This window comes from Chelmon rostratus, chromosome 23, assembly GCF_017976325.1.
Source record: "Chelmon rostratus isolate fCheRos1 chromosome 23, fCheRos1.pri, whole genome shotgun sequence".
NCBI classification, from domain to species: Eukaryota; Metazoa; Chordata; class Actinopteri; order Chaetodontiformes; family Chaetodontidae; genus Chelmon; species Chelmon rostratus.
The window spans coordinates 7,378,068-7,393,205 of record NC_055680.1 but is presented as its reverse complement, the minus strand read 5'-3'; the positions used below and the strand labels follow the sequence as shown (position 1 = coordinate 7,393,205).

General features: G+C 41.3%; 1 protein-coding gene across 1 annotated transcript in view; it reads left to right on the top strand.

The window, feature by feature from the left end:
- The window catches only part of LOC121626256 (pyruvate carboxylase, mitochondrial-like), a 268,452-nt gene that overhangs the window by 65,566 nt on the left and 187,748 nt on the right, over window positions 1-15,138 (top strand). The window lies entirely within an intron of this gene.

The window sequence follows — 15,138 nt, the reverse complement described above, 5'->3', positions numbered from 1 at the left end:
GGACTGTACAATAAGCTCCTGCATAAGGAGATGACTATAATTACTCATCGTTTATGAATGGAGATAATTGCTAGTAGCTATTTGCAGTGAAGCAACAAGGAGATGCAAGAAAGAGCAGAATGCAAAGAGCTAGAGAACAGTTTCACTGGTTTAACCTTCTGAACACTAGGCTTCTTTTGCTTGGTTTTACTTCCCTTTATTTGCAGACTATTGGCAGTCACCGCTTACTCTGTAGCTAGGTGTTTCAGAAAAAGCTCAGAAATGACATCAGTTTGCTTGTGAGTGGTGTTTTGTGTGTGCAAGTGTAGCTTTTGTCTGTGTGTATAAATGGCTCGTGGAGAGCATCTGTGTACTTTTTCAAAACTTTGGGCGCTTTGTAGAAAGCAAAGTATTGGACAAATACAAATGTTGACCTGATTGTTGTTGTGGATGAGAAGTTAAGGGTTCACAAAGTGATTAAATTCATCCTGAGGGCCACGTGAATGTTAACATATGTTGCTATATGCTTCACTGGAAAAGTGAAAACTTTGACCTGAAGGTGGCACCACTCAAAAAGTCAGGGCATCACTACAGGCAGTAAGGTCAGGAGTATCAATACTCTCGTACTTTTTTGATACATGTTTAAAACGTCACGATCTCTTTTAATCTTATGTTTGATAGAAACAAAAGTACAGAGGGTAAAAAAACAGTTCTACAATCAGATTTTAAAAACAAGGCTACACAGAGCAAAAGGGAAGAAAATCAATTAATCCGGCAACATTATTTTTAATATTATTACAGATGTGTTGGTATGTGTTCAGAGTCGTCTTCTGTGCTTTGGCGCTGTGTGTAGGTTAATAAAAAAAGAGAAAAATATTGGATTTTGTGTACCTGGGACTTTTCTTTTTGCCGTCCTATCAAAAGAGGTGGTGCTTATTTTTTTTATACTAGTATCATATATACTAGTTTAAAATTTTTGGTATTGTGACAGCATTAATAGACAGTAGGATTCATCCTCTGTGGACCATGAATTTGCCTAAAAGCTTTCATAACAAATGGTTGTCTCGGTTTTTCAGCTTGGATGTTACCGTGATACACATCAAAGATTCAGGTGTCCCTGCAAAGTGAGAGTTCTGCCATTATGTACCTGAGCAACGCACACCAGCTCCAACATATTGGCTCACATTCCTGTTGTTTTTTGATTGTTTCGTCCTTCCACCTGCGTAGATGGTAGTATAATGTTACTGAAGGTATTTCTATGGTGGTTGCCTTGCAGTATATTTCCTATATCACCACACTACCCTTGTTACGTATGATCCTGACAAGACTTCACACCCCTAAAAGAGCAACATCATTTAAACCCAAGGCTGGAATTAATGAAATCCTAATTTGCATGAATTACCATGACCTAAATGATAAATTAAACTGTAATTTCCATACGTTCCGTCCAGTAATCCCCTTTGGATTCCTACTAAGCCTTTTCTGCTGGCTTGGGGCTGCAGAGCCGAGTCATATCAAAGACTTGATGAAAACCAGAGGATTCAGCATCAAAAAGGTGGTGGATCATGGGTAAGGCCCTGGGACAGACATATGCATTTGGGGATAGCAGCAGAGGGCGGATACATCAGTCCTCTCCCAAGCTGAAAACAGAAGAAGCGTCTCCTGTATTTTTTCCCTTACATTCAAATGTCAAGTCTGCCTCCAAAGAGAAGCAGCAGCAGAAACTGCTTGGATATACCTGAAAACTCGCTGATGAAGATGTCAGCTTTATTTCTGTCTTGATTGTGCAGTCATGAGCCACAAGGGATTCATCAAGCACCGACCCACTTTGCATGACACGCTCTTCATTCGGCCCACTGAAGCCTGCAGGAAGGTGCTGGAGCGTTGTCTGGTTGAACCGACCAATCGCGGGTCATGTTTATCAACATTGTTCCGTTGTCACTCCCCACACAGCAACTAGCAGACTGGATACCAGGCGCCGCTGCTTGCATTCAAATGATTCACCCGCCTGTTAGTCAGAGAGCTGTGACTGGAATATAATGGGGTGAAATGACAGATGAAATCTCTCCCAGCAAGACGTAAAGGAAGCTTTGCCGCTTTGCTGGGCTGTCTGGCACGAAGCGAGCTTACCTATCGGTATATCACGCTGGGAACCTTGTCGAGAACATCATTTTATTTAAAAAGGCGTACACATAAATTGTTTGGTGTGCTTCTGTCTGCCTGCCTGTGTTGAGAGACTTCTCTCGCATGCAAACACAAGTACACATATACATTCATACATCAAAGATGCATCTGCAGTCTGCAGAGCTTTGGGTTTAATTAGGATGGTTTCCTGCTGCGTTCTGGTATATGGAGAGGAAGAGACCCCGTGACTCCATCCCCGCTGCACACTCGTATCATTATGTTGCATGGTTCGTTTGTCTAAAACCTGTAAGTGGAAATTCCAGCAGCGATGATGGCTGCAGATGTCGAGTATGTGTGTGTGTGCAGACACAGTTTGGTGTACGAGGAGATGCATGTGAATTTGTCAGTGTGTTCTTCTGCATGTATAGTCAGCATTGTGTGCAGGCATGTCTCTGTGAAACATCCGACCCTTTCTCTGCAAATACTGGTGCAGAATTACAGAGAAATCAGCTGTGGGAATGGAGGTCATCAGTATATTACAAGGCTGGTGGTATTCCAGATTTTGTTATTGTTAATAAATCCCATTAATGGCCATGACCAAAAATTAGGTGATCATGCTAACATTGCTTGTTTCAGTATAGTCAAAGCCTGTTTAAGTTCATCCCTCTGTGCTGCTGAGATTGTCCGAACACTTCACTGAGCCACACCATTGCACAGGATGTGTTCCTGATTAGTGTAAGCAGCAAGTCCTACAAAATCAATAGATCACCAAAGTGTTCTAATCTGATGGGTTTGGGGTTTAGCGCCACACTTTCATGTCATTTGCTTAAGAGAAAGATATTCACATTCAGAACTTAAAGAAACTTTTTTTCGTCTTTTTACTTAAGTTTGATGCCTTTGCATTTTGCAAATGCAGAATGTGTAATTGGAGATTGTTGCTGTGACTAAGGGCTCTATGAGTCCTACACTGCTACCCTGGGTCATGACAATAAGCATGATTTGTTCTTTAGAAAAAAGTAAAAAAAGGAGGTTAAATGTTAAGCCACACTCTTTTTCGTTCTCCTCTTACATTGCCCTCCTCTCTATCTGCTCTTCTTTCTATACACCTCGTCTTTCCCTTCTTCTAGTACTTAGTTTAATTTGTGAGGGCTAAAACAGTGTCATGCTAATACTGTGCACATATACTATCTGCAGCAGGCCTGAATTGAGTTATCTCTGTGCCTATTTGCTGTCTCTCTGTTTTCTCTCCCTCACGGTCTTCCTCTCTGTTAACTCGTGTCCTCATGCGTCCCTCCATATTTCTTGTTTCCTCTGCACTGCCCCCCCTCATTCTTCTCTTTCATTTTGTATTTATTGCATAGCATTTCTTTCTCTCCCAGCTGTTCTCCTCTCTCATTGTTGCCTCCATTTTATTCCGCCACAGCTCATATTTTACATTTATCACGTTATCTGTGTTGTCTGTGACTCATAGGCTTGTGTCACTCCGTCTGTGTGTATGTCTGTGTGTGTTTGTGTGTGTTTTTGATAACAGGCATGTTGTGTTTTTTCATGTCGTGTGCTGCCTGTTGGATGTCTTTCTGTGGGTGCATGTGCAGGACTGCTGATGCATTTTTAACTTACTTATGTGTGTGGATGCACAAATCTATGATTGTGTGTGTGTGTGTGGTCTTATTTATCTGGCTTTCCTCTCTTTCTCTCTCTATTTGTGACTTCCACTGTGCAATTTTCCGAGTGAGAGAACTTGGATTGCATTTTATCAGACCATATGGGTTTTTGCTTTTTTTTGGGTTTTGTGTGTACGCGTCTATTGGTGTGCATTTGCCTGTTTTGTTGAGTTGCTGTATGTATGGATCTTCTCGCAGACCTGTGCTCCATATTAACATCACCCTTCAAATTAAAATCTTGATTTGAGTGGTGCGACCTTTTAACTGAGCTGTGGTGTACCTGACTCTCAGTGCTGTGAATAATTGGCTGTTTTAAAATGAACTTCCGAATGATTGCTGCAGTTTATTTCATAACTTTGGCTTTGCTTGTTTTAGAGGCAGATGGATCCTGAGCTAACAAAACATATCAGGTTATGTTGCCTGGTTTGAACATTGCAGTTGATTAAATTACTAATAAAAGCTGAAGGTAGTCATCAGTAATGAATGAATTATGTGTTGCTTTATGTGTTCCTACTTCCTAAAGTGGTAGTAGGAATAATAAGTGCTACAAGTAGGGAATCTGCTCAAATACGGACATCTGCAATAGATGTTACTTTCCAAGATGACAAGAATAGCACATGAATGCTGAGTTTTTTCCTCCACGTTACAGTATGTATAGATAACAATGAAGCACAAGGTATAGATGCATGTTCAAGTGCTGTGTAGGTGTGTGGTCTATTCAGAGTTCATGGCAGCTTGTGGGAGTTTACTGACCCAATTCAAAGCAAAACCTGTAATTAGAGGAGCCCACTTACAAACCTGATGCCATGTTTATGGCCACTGTAGACTCTGGTCAGGTTTCCACTTTTACTGTGCACCACCTTACTGAAAGGACAATAGGTGTGGATCATTTCAAGGGTTGCAAACAGATGAGTTCAAGAGTTTGTGGTCAGGTTTCATTTCGAACGGGGCTCTGAAGCAGGAACAGCAACACAGCTGAGTCAGTATGGATCCAAGGAGACACACAGGTCAAGTGTAATTAAGCAGCATGGCGTCTTCAAGTGCTCCCCCCGCCCCCAGTACATCAATTTACACATCAGTCTTCGACCGTCTGTGGAAGAGCGCTCACTCTTAAAGGTTCCCAAGAAGCCCTTGAAACACGGTGCACTGTAAAAGTTGCAAGTTTAGACACAAATCAAATGTAAATGAGGAGTGAATCACAAACTTCTAAAATTACCAGAATCCCTTTAAAGGTCACACCTCAGGCAGTGATATCAGATCAGGTGTTTTTCTTTGATAGCAGACGGTGAAGTAAGGCAAAGCGAGGTGAATGCGGGAAAATCCTGATACAGGACATTGAATTTGATCAATTTGCCGTTTATCAGACACAATTAAAACAAGAATTGGCTCCATTTTCTTCATCCCCATGATGATTTGAATGTGTACACACATGGATATACACATGTGGCCGTGGAGTATGTTCTGTGTCCAGTTGACTGAATTGTATAATTTTTGTATTATTTAAAAGAAAACTTCATGAAGAGTAAAAAGAAGGGACGTAATGGGAACGCAGCTGTCGAGGCTTTCGCCACACTGAAGTGGCAGTGGTTCCATCTAAAGTGGGTCGGATGAACGATTAGATAGAAGCTGTCAATGGATCTCAGAAATGTAAATCAAGGCTACCCTTCCCCTAAACCGCTGTTACATAACAAAACTTCCTCTGCTCACTGCAGAAACCCAAGAACAACAGTCATCCTGCTGTTTGCTACCACAAAACAATACACGATTGCATGTCATGTATAATGCAGTGTGAAAAGCTGGAGGTTGCCCAACCTCTTAGCAATGCTCTTGTTTATTTATGGTAATTATCTGCATCATAGCGAATGTGAAATGACTTATTGATATTAAATAGTATGTGTTGTATCCATAAGTTGTAACTGAAGTAGGCCTGTATGTTGGCAGAAGAGTGCAGTGTGTAGCCTATAGCTTCATATCACATAGACATTTTAAAGGCCTGTTTTGAGTGTGTACTGACATCACTATCATTGGTAAAACTGTCTGTATTTGTACTGTATTCATTTTGTGTTCCCTCTCTGTCTGTTCTCTGTATTTCATTTCTCTCTGCCTCTCTCTCCCGCTCTCCCCCTTCTGCCTCTCCTCCTCTTATCTGCATGCACTGTCTCTCTCCTTTCGGCCTTCTCATCTTGTTCCTTGCTGCCTTCTGGACGCCGGAGTTATTTTGCATTCCTCTCCTCACTTTTCCATCTGCTTCATAACAATGAAAGCAGGAATTAATTAATAGGCTGATAGTGAGGCCTCAGAAAATAAGGAGAAAGCGAGCTGATAGAGAGAGGAAATCTAATCGGATAGGATGGTGTCTTTGTTTGTGGGTGTCTGCTGGGTTTGTGTGTGTCATCCATATTTTTCAGCCCCTCGCTGCCTCCTTGCCTTGTCCTCCTCCACTTATGTGCTCAACTCTGCCTCTCTTGATTTCTCTGTTTATCTAAAAACTGTTTTTTTTATTTTTAATTCCACCCATTTTCTACCTTAATTGGCAGTCTTAAACATCCTTTCCATCCATCTGTTCTCCTCCCCATAAAGAGTTCTTCCCTCACTGCACGTTGATAAACTGTGATTAATATTTCCCCCCTCCCTCCATCCCTTTCTCCCCCTCCCCCTCCATCTCCAGCCACGTTCTGTTTGCATTTGTGTATCGAACATGCAGCATAGTTTTCTGGCTGTCGGCTAAATTGATGTCAAAATGCCATCCTCATGCCACAATGATTCAAATTTCTTATTTCCTCCCCTCTCTCATGCAGACAACTCATCCCTCCCGTCTGTCTCTCCATTTCTCACCTCCCCTCGCCAGGCTCACGCTTCCTTTTCTTCTGTTTGCTGTCGAAAACCGTCTAATGAAATTCATACAAAACAAGATGGGAGGCTCAATGCCTTCCTCCTTGCCGTCCTCCCTGCTTTTCGCTTCCCGTCTTTGGCTTCGTCTTCGTTTGTTTTTCTTTCATATTTTCTCTCGCTCCATTTCCTTGAATTTATTGTCCTTTTCATCTGTCCTTCAGACTTTCCTCCATCGCTCTTCGTCATCTTATTTCTCTCTATGGGCCTGCTTTTCTTCCAGGTCCTGTTCCTCCATTTCTCTCTTGATTTCTGCTGTTGTCTTTGTTTGTGTGTATCCATCCTTCCTATTCCCTCGCAATCCATTGCTGCCACTTTCTTTGTCGTCCTCTTGTTTTTGTACATTTCCATTCTTGCAGGCCTCACTTGAAAGCATATTGCCTATATTTCCATTTCTTTATTTAGACAAGGTATCGCGTGTGTGTGCACGCGTGTACACATTTGGTGCAGACAAAAGTCTGCATTAGTTTTACCGAAATGAGAAATACATTTCTGCTTTGCTCTTTGCCACTTGCCCCGAAGCCTTGAAAAATGTATTTACGGTTACGGTTGTGCGAACATTAACAGATCTGAATGCTGAGGAAAAACACACACACACACCACACACACACACACGCACACACGCACACACACACACACCATGATGCAGTGCGAACTAACACTCAGCAAGCCAATGAAGTTACAAAATCAAGTGTTCACTTCAAAAGGAGTAAATGTTTTGCATTTCGAGGCCACATGTGGGAGGTTGGGAGGGAGAGGGGGAGACAATGGAAGATGAAAGGACGAGAGGCGGGAGGAGACAGGGAGGAAAGAACCGGAAAGGATAGAGAGAAGACAAGCAATGTAAAGAAAGGAGTAAAATGGAGAAAGGATGACAGTGAAATTAACGGGATGTATCAGTTATATCATACTTTTAATTTACTGGTTCTTAGTGCCCCTTCTTCTCTTGCTAACTTCCTCCCCTTAACTCACCCACCTTCCTTTCTCCCTTCCTTCCTTCCTTCCTCCCTCCACCCCTCGTTTCCCCTATTCCACTTCTTACAGCTGCCATATTAAACTTAAACATGGTTTGGCATTTTTAAAGATTGTCTTATTTGCTTTATTGGTGAGAGCTGAGTGATGAGAGGATTGATACCTCTCTAATGTCTCTCCATTCAATATGAAATTAAAGTCATCAGCAGCTTAGTTTAATGTAGCATTAAGGCTGGAAGCAGTTAGTCTGACTCTGTTAACAAAATCCGCCTACCAGCACCTCTAAGGCTCACTCATTAACAAGTTAAATCTCATTTATTTTATTTATACAATGTACAGAGCCAGGCCAGCTGTTTCTTCCTGTTGCCTGTCTTTATGCTAACTGAGGCTAATCGTCTCATGACTGTAATTATGTATTCAGTTTACACACATGAGTGATTTCAAACTTCACCAAGAAAGGTACCATTCCTTTAAACTCCTCTTTCTCCCTAATACTGCCTCCCAAGATTCCCACCTCCTCTCCTCCTGTCTCTCCTTCCTTGTTATCTCCATTTTTAATATAGCACCTTCCACCCTGAGTCATTTCTTCCTCCTCACCCCCTCCTCAATTCACCACGGTCATCCCCTCACTGCTCTTGTCCCACACTCACGCTTATCCGTCTTATCCCTCCTTCCCGCTCCCCTTCCAGCTCCTCTGCCTCCTCTCCAGCCTCCCCCTGCCTTCCACCTTCGCTTCCTCCCACCTCCTCTTTGCCTTCGTTCCTTTTGTCCTTTTGAGCGAGGCCAAATCCAATCTCTTCCACACTCCCACTTTTCCCACTCGCTCTTTCGGTTTTGGCATCCAGCTTTTTATCCTCTTCCATACTCCCACTCCCTCTGCTTCCCCTCACTTCATTTTCTGCTCTCTTGCTTAGAGTTGGGTATGTAAAGCTGTCATCTTGTCCCTTATATACTTATCTCTCAATCTTCTCCATCCGTGTGGATCTGGAGACAGGGGAAAAATATTTCCTTACCTCCCAGCCTGTTTGTCATATTGCCTTGACTATTTCTTCATCTCTGATGCCCACAACAAGCTTGATTCCTCTCCTCGCTACACTCCTGCTTCCTCTCTCTTTCCCTCCTTCTCCCCCTTTTAGTTCTGGGCACACAGCCACCCCCTTCTCCCTTGCTAACGAGCTCTGAGTGAAACGACTGAAAATGATATGCAATTAGCGCTCAGGCTTCATGGTCTCTGTGCGTGTGTGTGTGTGCGTGTGTGCGCACATGTGACAGATTGAGACGGAGTTGGTGTGCTTGCTGCTGAATGTGAATGTATGTGTGTGCTGGACTTTCAGATAGTGTGTGTGTGTGTGTGTGTGTGTGTGTGTGTGTGTGTGTGTGTGCGCGCGTCCCCAGGTTCCGCTGAGTTTCAGGCTAATGTACTTTCCATGTCCTGTGATAATGCTGGGACGTGTCCATCGAGGCGTAGTGGTGCATGTCTGTGCTCGCACATGTGTGCAAGAGGCCAATATCATGAATACTTTCCTAGATTATTCATGTATGTATACGCATTTTTATGAACATATTTGAGATTGAATGTCAAGGTGGAGGTGCACACCCCTCTGTCACAGGTCAGTACATTAAACGTCCTTCTCGCTGATCTCCTCCACCCCGACGATCTAACCTCCGGCATAACTCAGGGCGGACAAGATAATTCATTTTAATAGAATTACAGTTTAATGAAAGCCTCGTTGCACTCTTGACTCTGGAGATGACCTGCAGTAATTCTATGACGATCGTCTCTTGAAGGAGGATGTAAATTCCTGCTTTGAGATGCATAATCCACCCTTTTGTCATATGGAATCATCCTACCTCTTTGATTAGCATTCTGTATCACAAAATGGATTTCATTTTTGGTGCAGGAATCGTGCATGTGTGTTCTTTGTCCCTTGTATGTTTAGTGCGGTGAACAAGTTAGGCTAGCAGCATTACTGAATGAACTGAGCTTAGTGGCAGTCAGATAGAAGGCTCAGTTCATTTGTCAAGTCCTCGGCGTATAATTTAAACCAGCGGTCCCCAAAGACCCCATTGATTTGACCTTCGGGTGCCTGGAGGACAAAACAAGTGTGCCACAAGATTTGTTAATTTCCATTTCTTTTATGGTGCTTTTTTATGAAGCTCAGAATTACAAAGCAACATTTACATGAACTACATTTTGTTTGTTATAAGACTTACAAAAAAAAAAAGAACAATAAATATTAACCACTGTATTGATTGTTAATGCAGTTACTGCTGGGCACCGCTAACGACATGACCGCTTATTGTTTTGAGTTGTCGTGGCAACACAAAGTGTTTGTCTTTAGCATTTCCCTGGCACACAGATCTAAATAGAGCTAAAAGCAAGAGATGGTAAAAATAATGTTGTTTCACACGGTTTGTGAAAATAAATGGCACAAGTGTCGTTATACACTTGTGACGCTAGTCACAAACAAACATTTACCATGCAGCTGCTGCCTGCTAGAGAGGGAGAGCATCTCCAGATCCCACATGACTGGTACGTCTTCCTTTAAATGGCAGTAGAACATGAACCCAAATTAGGATTAGGAAGCCTTAACCTTTCCTCCGGTGCTTCAACAATAGTTGTGTCCTTATTATGACTTAACATAATCAAGCCTCAGACGCACTTAATGTTGGATGTCTTATGCTTTACCAGTAATATTTCACACTATCTAACATAACACGATGTGGATAATATGATGTTTTAGTCGACCCAGTTAATGTTGATGTCTGAACATGCTGCAGCAAAATGATCTGTCAGGTTTAAGTGTGCAAGCTTACTCAGACAAAACTTTTGCATTAGAGGATAAACAATGTGTGCATGGCATTGTGCTTTGGGTTTCTCCTCATCTTTTAAGCTACGTGAAGGGAAACCTGTTAAGTTCAATCAGAGTTTAGACTTTTGCTCGGATCATGGGAGCTGATTTGACTCGCTGTCCTTAAAGTGGTGCTTTCGTGCAGAAGTGTTAAATGAGGAGATTTCCAGCAGGGCATTTCTCCCAGACATTTTAAAAATCATTTTTTAAGGTGCCACGAGAAAATGCGTGTTAGCCATATAAGCTGAAATACGAGCTGGGGTGCAGAGGTGCGTGCATATACTTTATCCTCCAGGCTGTTCAGTTTCAGCTGTCTGCAGTGTCCGTGGTGATGTATTTTATTCCTATACGGCAAATGTGTCAGTTGGACAGGAAAGGATTTACACTGCTTATTCCAAAAAAGACTTTTCGGGTGCTGCTATCAAATCTGGCTAATACAGGATTTATGGGAATGCAGCCAGGGCAGGGCTGTAAATAATTTGGGCAAATGTGGGTTTGCAGTGTAACATGCTGGCGTGTTTGGGACCTGTGATTTCATCAGAGAGCAAATGTAAGATATTTACAAGCATATCAGAAGCCTTAAGCATGATTGTTCCATAGACAGGAGGGCCAAATGCAAAATAATGTACTTGGCTGCAAGGTGAGGGTGCTGACAGGATTTCAAAGAACAGATTCAGTGAGAAGACATATGTTCTCAGACACTTGTGGGGGTTCCCATTTTTCTTTTAGGTTGTCAGGGATCAAATATAAACTTAGCAGCTCTTCAGAGGCCCTGAGCAAGGCAGAAACACAACTGGCAAACAGTCAGGCATGCTGGGCAGGAAAAATAGACATGCAATATTGGGCTTGACATCCTGGAAGATTTATGTATTCTTTAGTGTTGTCAGAAATGAAGAATAAGTTCACACCTTTGCCACATCACAACTGCAAAGCGAGGCAACACAGTGCCCGAGTGCTGAAGGCAAAGAATGGAAGCAATATTTAGCTTGACATTTTTAGGTTATTTTGTTTTTATCAGGACAAACATTGACAAACAGTGCATCCTTAATAAACAGTGTTTTTAATGGCTAATATCTTTGCTGCCCCCCCCCCAAAAAAATGAACAAAATCAAAGCTAAGACCTATGACAAAGTTTGTTTCCATGACCTTCTTGGGCTCTTAGCATAACAGCAAAATGAGTCAGACTTTCCTCTGTGTTCCATTTGTCTTGTTATAATGTGATTATTTGCGAATTTCGGAAAATATGCACTACTAAACTTCTATCTGTTGAAACAGCAAGGGCCTAAAAGCAGGTACTGCGTTATTACATAATGTAATTTTGAGGCCTTGTACTGTAGAGGGGCCCCAAGTGAAAGTCCTGCTTTAAGAGCTTATCATTTCAGTTTATATTGTGCTTACATGCAGCATATTTCTAAATAAATTTATTTTTAATCAAATTTCTAGCAACTAAGTGACACACAGTAAACCTTGGGCTGGGCAGCGTTGCAGCTCAGGAGCAGTTCTTTGTTCCTGGGGCTGTTGGCAAGATGTAATTAAACTGCTATGTGCAGTGCTCGTGCATGGTGCTTGATGGGTACTTACATGACAGGATACTGACACAACATGGAGAGAGTCGGAAGAATTGGGGGTCAACAATATTTAACTGAATTTACAGCAGAAAACTTGACAATGAACCTGCTTTTTCTAATGTGCTGCTTAGTTTGAAATAGTTCTGTTGTTCTCTTTTTTCATAATTCACTTTATGGTAAAGAATTATATTTCTCATTTGCGCAACAGGGTACATTTATTCATCAGTTAATTACAACGAAATAAAAACTAACCTACCTGGAACCAGAACAAGCATAATGTACACACGTCTGTAAAAGATGTATATAATAAGAGCTACAATAGTTTTCATTTAAGTGTGGAAGTAAGAACTTATAAGACATAATTTTTCCTCTTTAATCAAATAAAACCGCTTCGCGCTTCCATAGTTTCTATTTATGACTGATTTCTGTTTGAGCTTTGTCCTGCACGTTAGCAGTAAACAGACCACAGAAAGATGGGAGATGCTCATTAAAGGCCTTTAAAACTACTTTCATAGAATGCAGGTCGCTCATGCCATTGATTTTTCAATTTCAGTTCAGTTTATTGCCACGGCGTGTAAATATATCTGTGTTGCTAAAGCATGTAACGGGAAAACATTGATAAAGGTGGATGATGAACAAGAAAGCTTTGGGATCTGTGATTTTAATAAGATCTGCTGATAAAAGAGCATGATTATATTTCTTTTGCACCCGTGCATCTCGTGTTTTGTACACATCCAACCTGACTTATTTATATCCGAAGCTCTTTACATACAATCTCATACATAATATATAAAACACACGTCATCATCAAGTGGGCTCATAAAGCACGGAACAGCTTGTGGAACACATTTCTAATATTTATATTGTAGGGTTTCATGTTTTGGACACACGAGAAGGAATTGTCTGTTTTTGTACAGATGTTTGAGGTCAGTTCTCTTTGATTCAGTATATACAGATGGAACCAAAGAGGATTGACCTCAAACATCTGCCCATCCTCTGTGCTCTCCAGCAGCGGGTTCGCTGTGTGTTTGTTGTCGTCTCTCATGTTGAGCATGTGCTGGAGTGCATTTTTCAACTCCTGCTTTTGCTGAAGGCATGTCATCCTCTCGCCGCGTAGTTCGGCCTCATTGTGGAACTTGTTAATGATACGGGGGACTACGATTTTGTAACTGGCTGCAGTGAGGGACAGATGTTGCTGCAGGCGCTTTAATTTTTCTCAGTCAAATTAGTATACAATGAATTTCATAAACCCTCGAGGGCCCTCATTCAATCAGTGTTGCCTTATGTTTTCAAAGTATAAGAATTAGGTGTGAAAAAAAAAAATAGGCCAACATGATTTGTCTGTCTATTTACAGTCTATGCATGGATGCCAAGTGACTCTCGACTCAAATGTTGAGTTGTTGTTGTTTGCCACTGAAATTTGTTTATTTGCAGAATATTAAAGGACTTACATTTCCATGACAGGACAGCCATTAGGCATATTTTTTCTTTGCTTTTCTTTATTCCAGCCTGAATGTACAAAAATGGACGAGTAAATGAAGGAATTCAAAAAGATGAAGTATGAGAGTAAATGTATGGTGGAAGGATTGAGCTGTAATCTAACACCAGGTTACTTTATTCTCTGACATTTAAGTCTTGGCTGGAGCATATTTCACTCAGAAGAAGCAAAACATGCAGTTTTGCCTCGAGGTGCTGCCCCCCAAGAAGGCTAGTTACTAATGTATGGTAACAGACGGGTGTCCTAATAAAGCAATTAAGTTCTGGGAATCGTTTCCATAACTACTGTTGGGCATGTCACTCATTAAGTGACTGATTCATCTCGTCCTTTCTATTATTTTTTTGAGGATTCAACTGGAGCTGTCTAAATTAAAAAAATACCAACATATTCATGTAACAAAAACATGACGTGAGCGCCTGTCCAAGTTATCAAGAGTGGATCTGCTTTTTCCACCAACACATTTCACACCAGGCTGATGCATAATTGTCCTTCTGTTTGGCCAGAGTGTGGATACCAGCTAATTGAGACATTAAGGAGACTGAAGCCAAGACGGTGTCCAAAATCTTCGCTTGTTTGCTAATGTGTGTGCCTTCTGTCTCTCATTCACTCTTCAAGGCGGAGGGGCTTCCCAGTTGCCCGAACGTGTTTACGTTTGGCAGCGGATTGGGTGCAGGGACGCAGCCATTTAAGAATTATGTGTCCTCGCCCTCTGTGTCCGTCCACTGCTGCGTTTAAAATGTCTCCAAAACACAGCCGAGATAAAATAGCATTACACATTTTGGCTGCGCGTTAGGCTGTGTGAGGTCACAAAGCTTAACCCAGCAAGTCTCATTTGAGTGTTGCATTTAAATAAAAGGCATACAGATGAGCCAAATTTGATGTTAAGCCTTACAACTCGTGGAAATAGGAGAAAATAGCTTGTATTTGTCCCTCTTATATTTTAATTATTTCTAATATTGTGTAATTACCCACTAAAATTACCATAATGGTCTCCAAAAAAGCACTTTTAGATGGTGAATAATACGTACTGTCAGTGTAAACTGTGTGTGTGTTGGTGTGACAGAACAAATGGGAAAACACATCATTTTTTATCAGCTACATCTCCTTGTTCTCATTTGGAATTTAATGAAGCAGAATAAAACCTGAAACGGTTCTCTCAGATGTCAGTTTTGTATCCAAACATTGATTTTTATCCAGCAGGTTTTGCAGTAAAAAATTTTCATCATTGTTAGTTTATTGCCTGTTAGTTATGATAATATATGTATATGAGTGATTTGTTCAGTCTTTTTTTCATTGTACTCGCTTACTGTGGGGCAGTTTTCATTAGTCACAAACCTGCAAAACATAAATAAAACAGAATGTGATCATTTGCTAATCCTTTTTGACATATATACAATTGAAAACAGTACAGAGACGATATAATTAATGTCTCACTTCATCAATTTAATTAATTTTTGTAAATATCTGCTTCTTCTGAATTTGATGCAGCAACACGTTTCAAACAAGTTGGGACAGGAGCAAAAAAAGGCTGAAAAAGTTGTGGAATGCTCCAATAACACCTGTTTGGAACATTCCACAGGTAAACAGGTTGA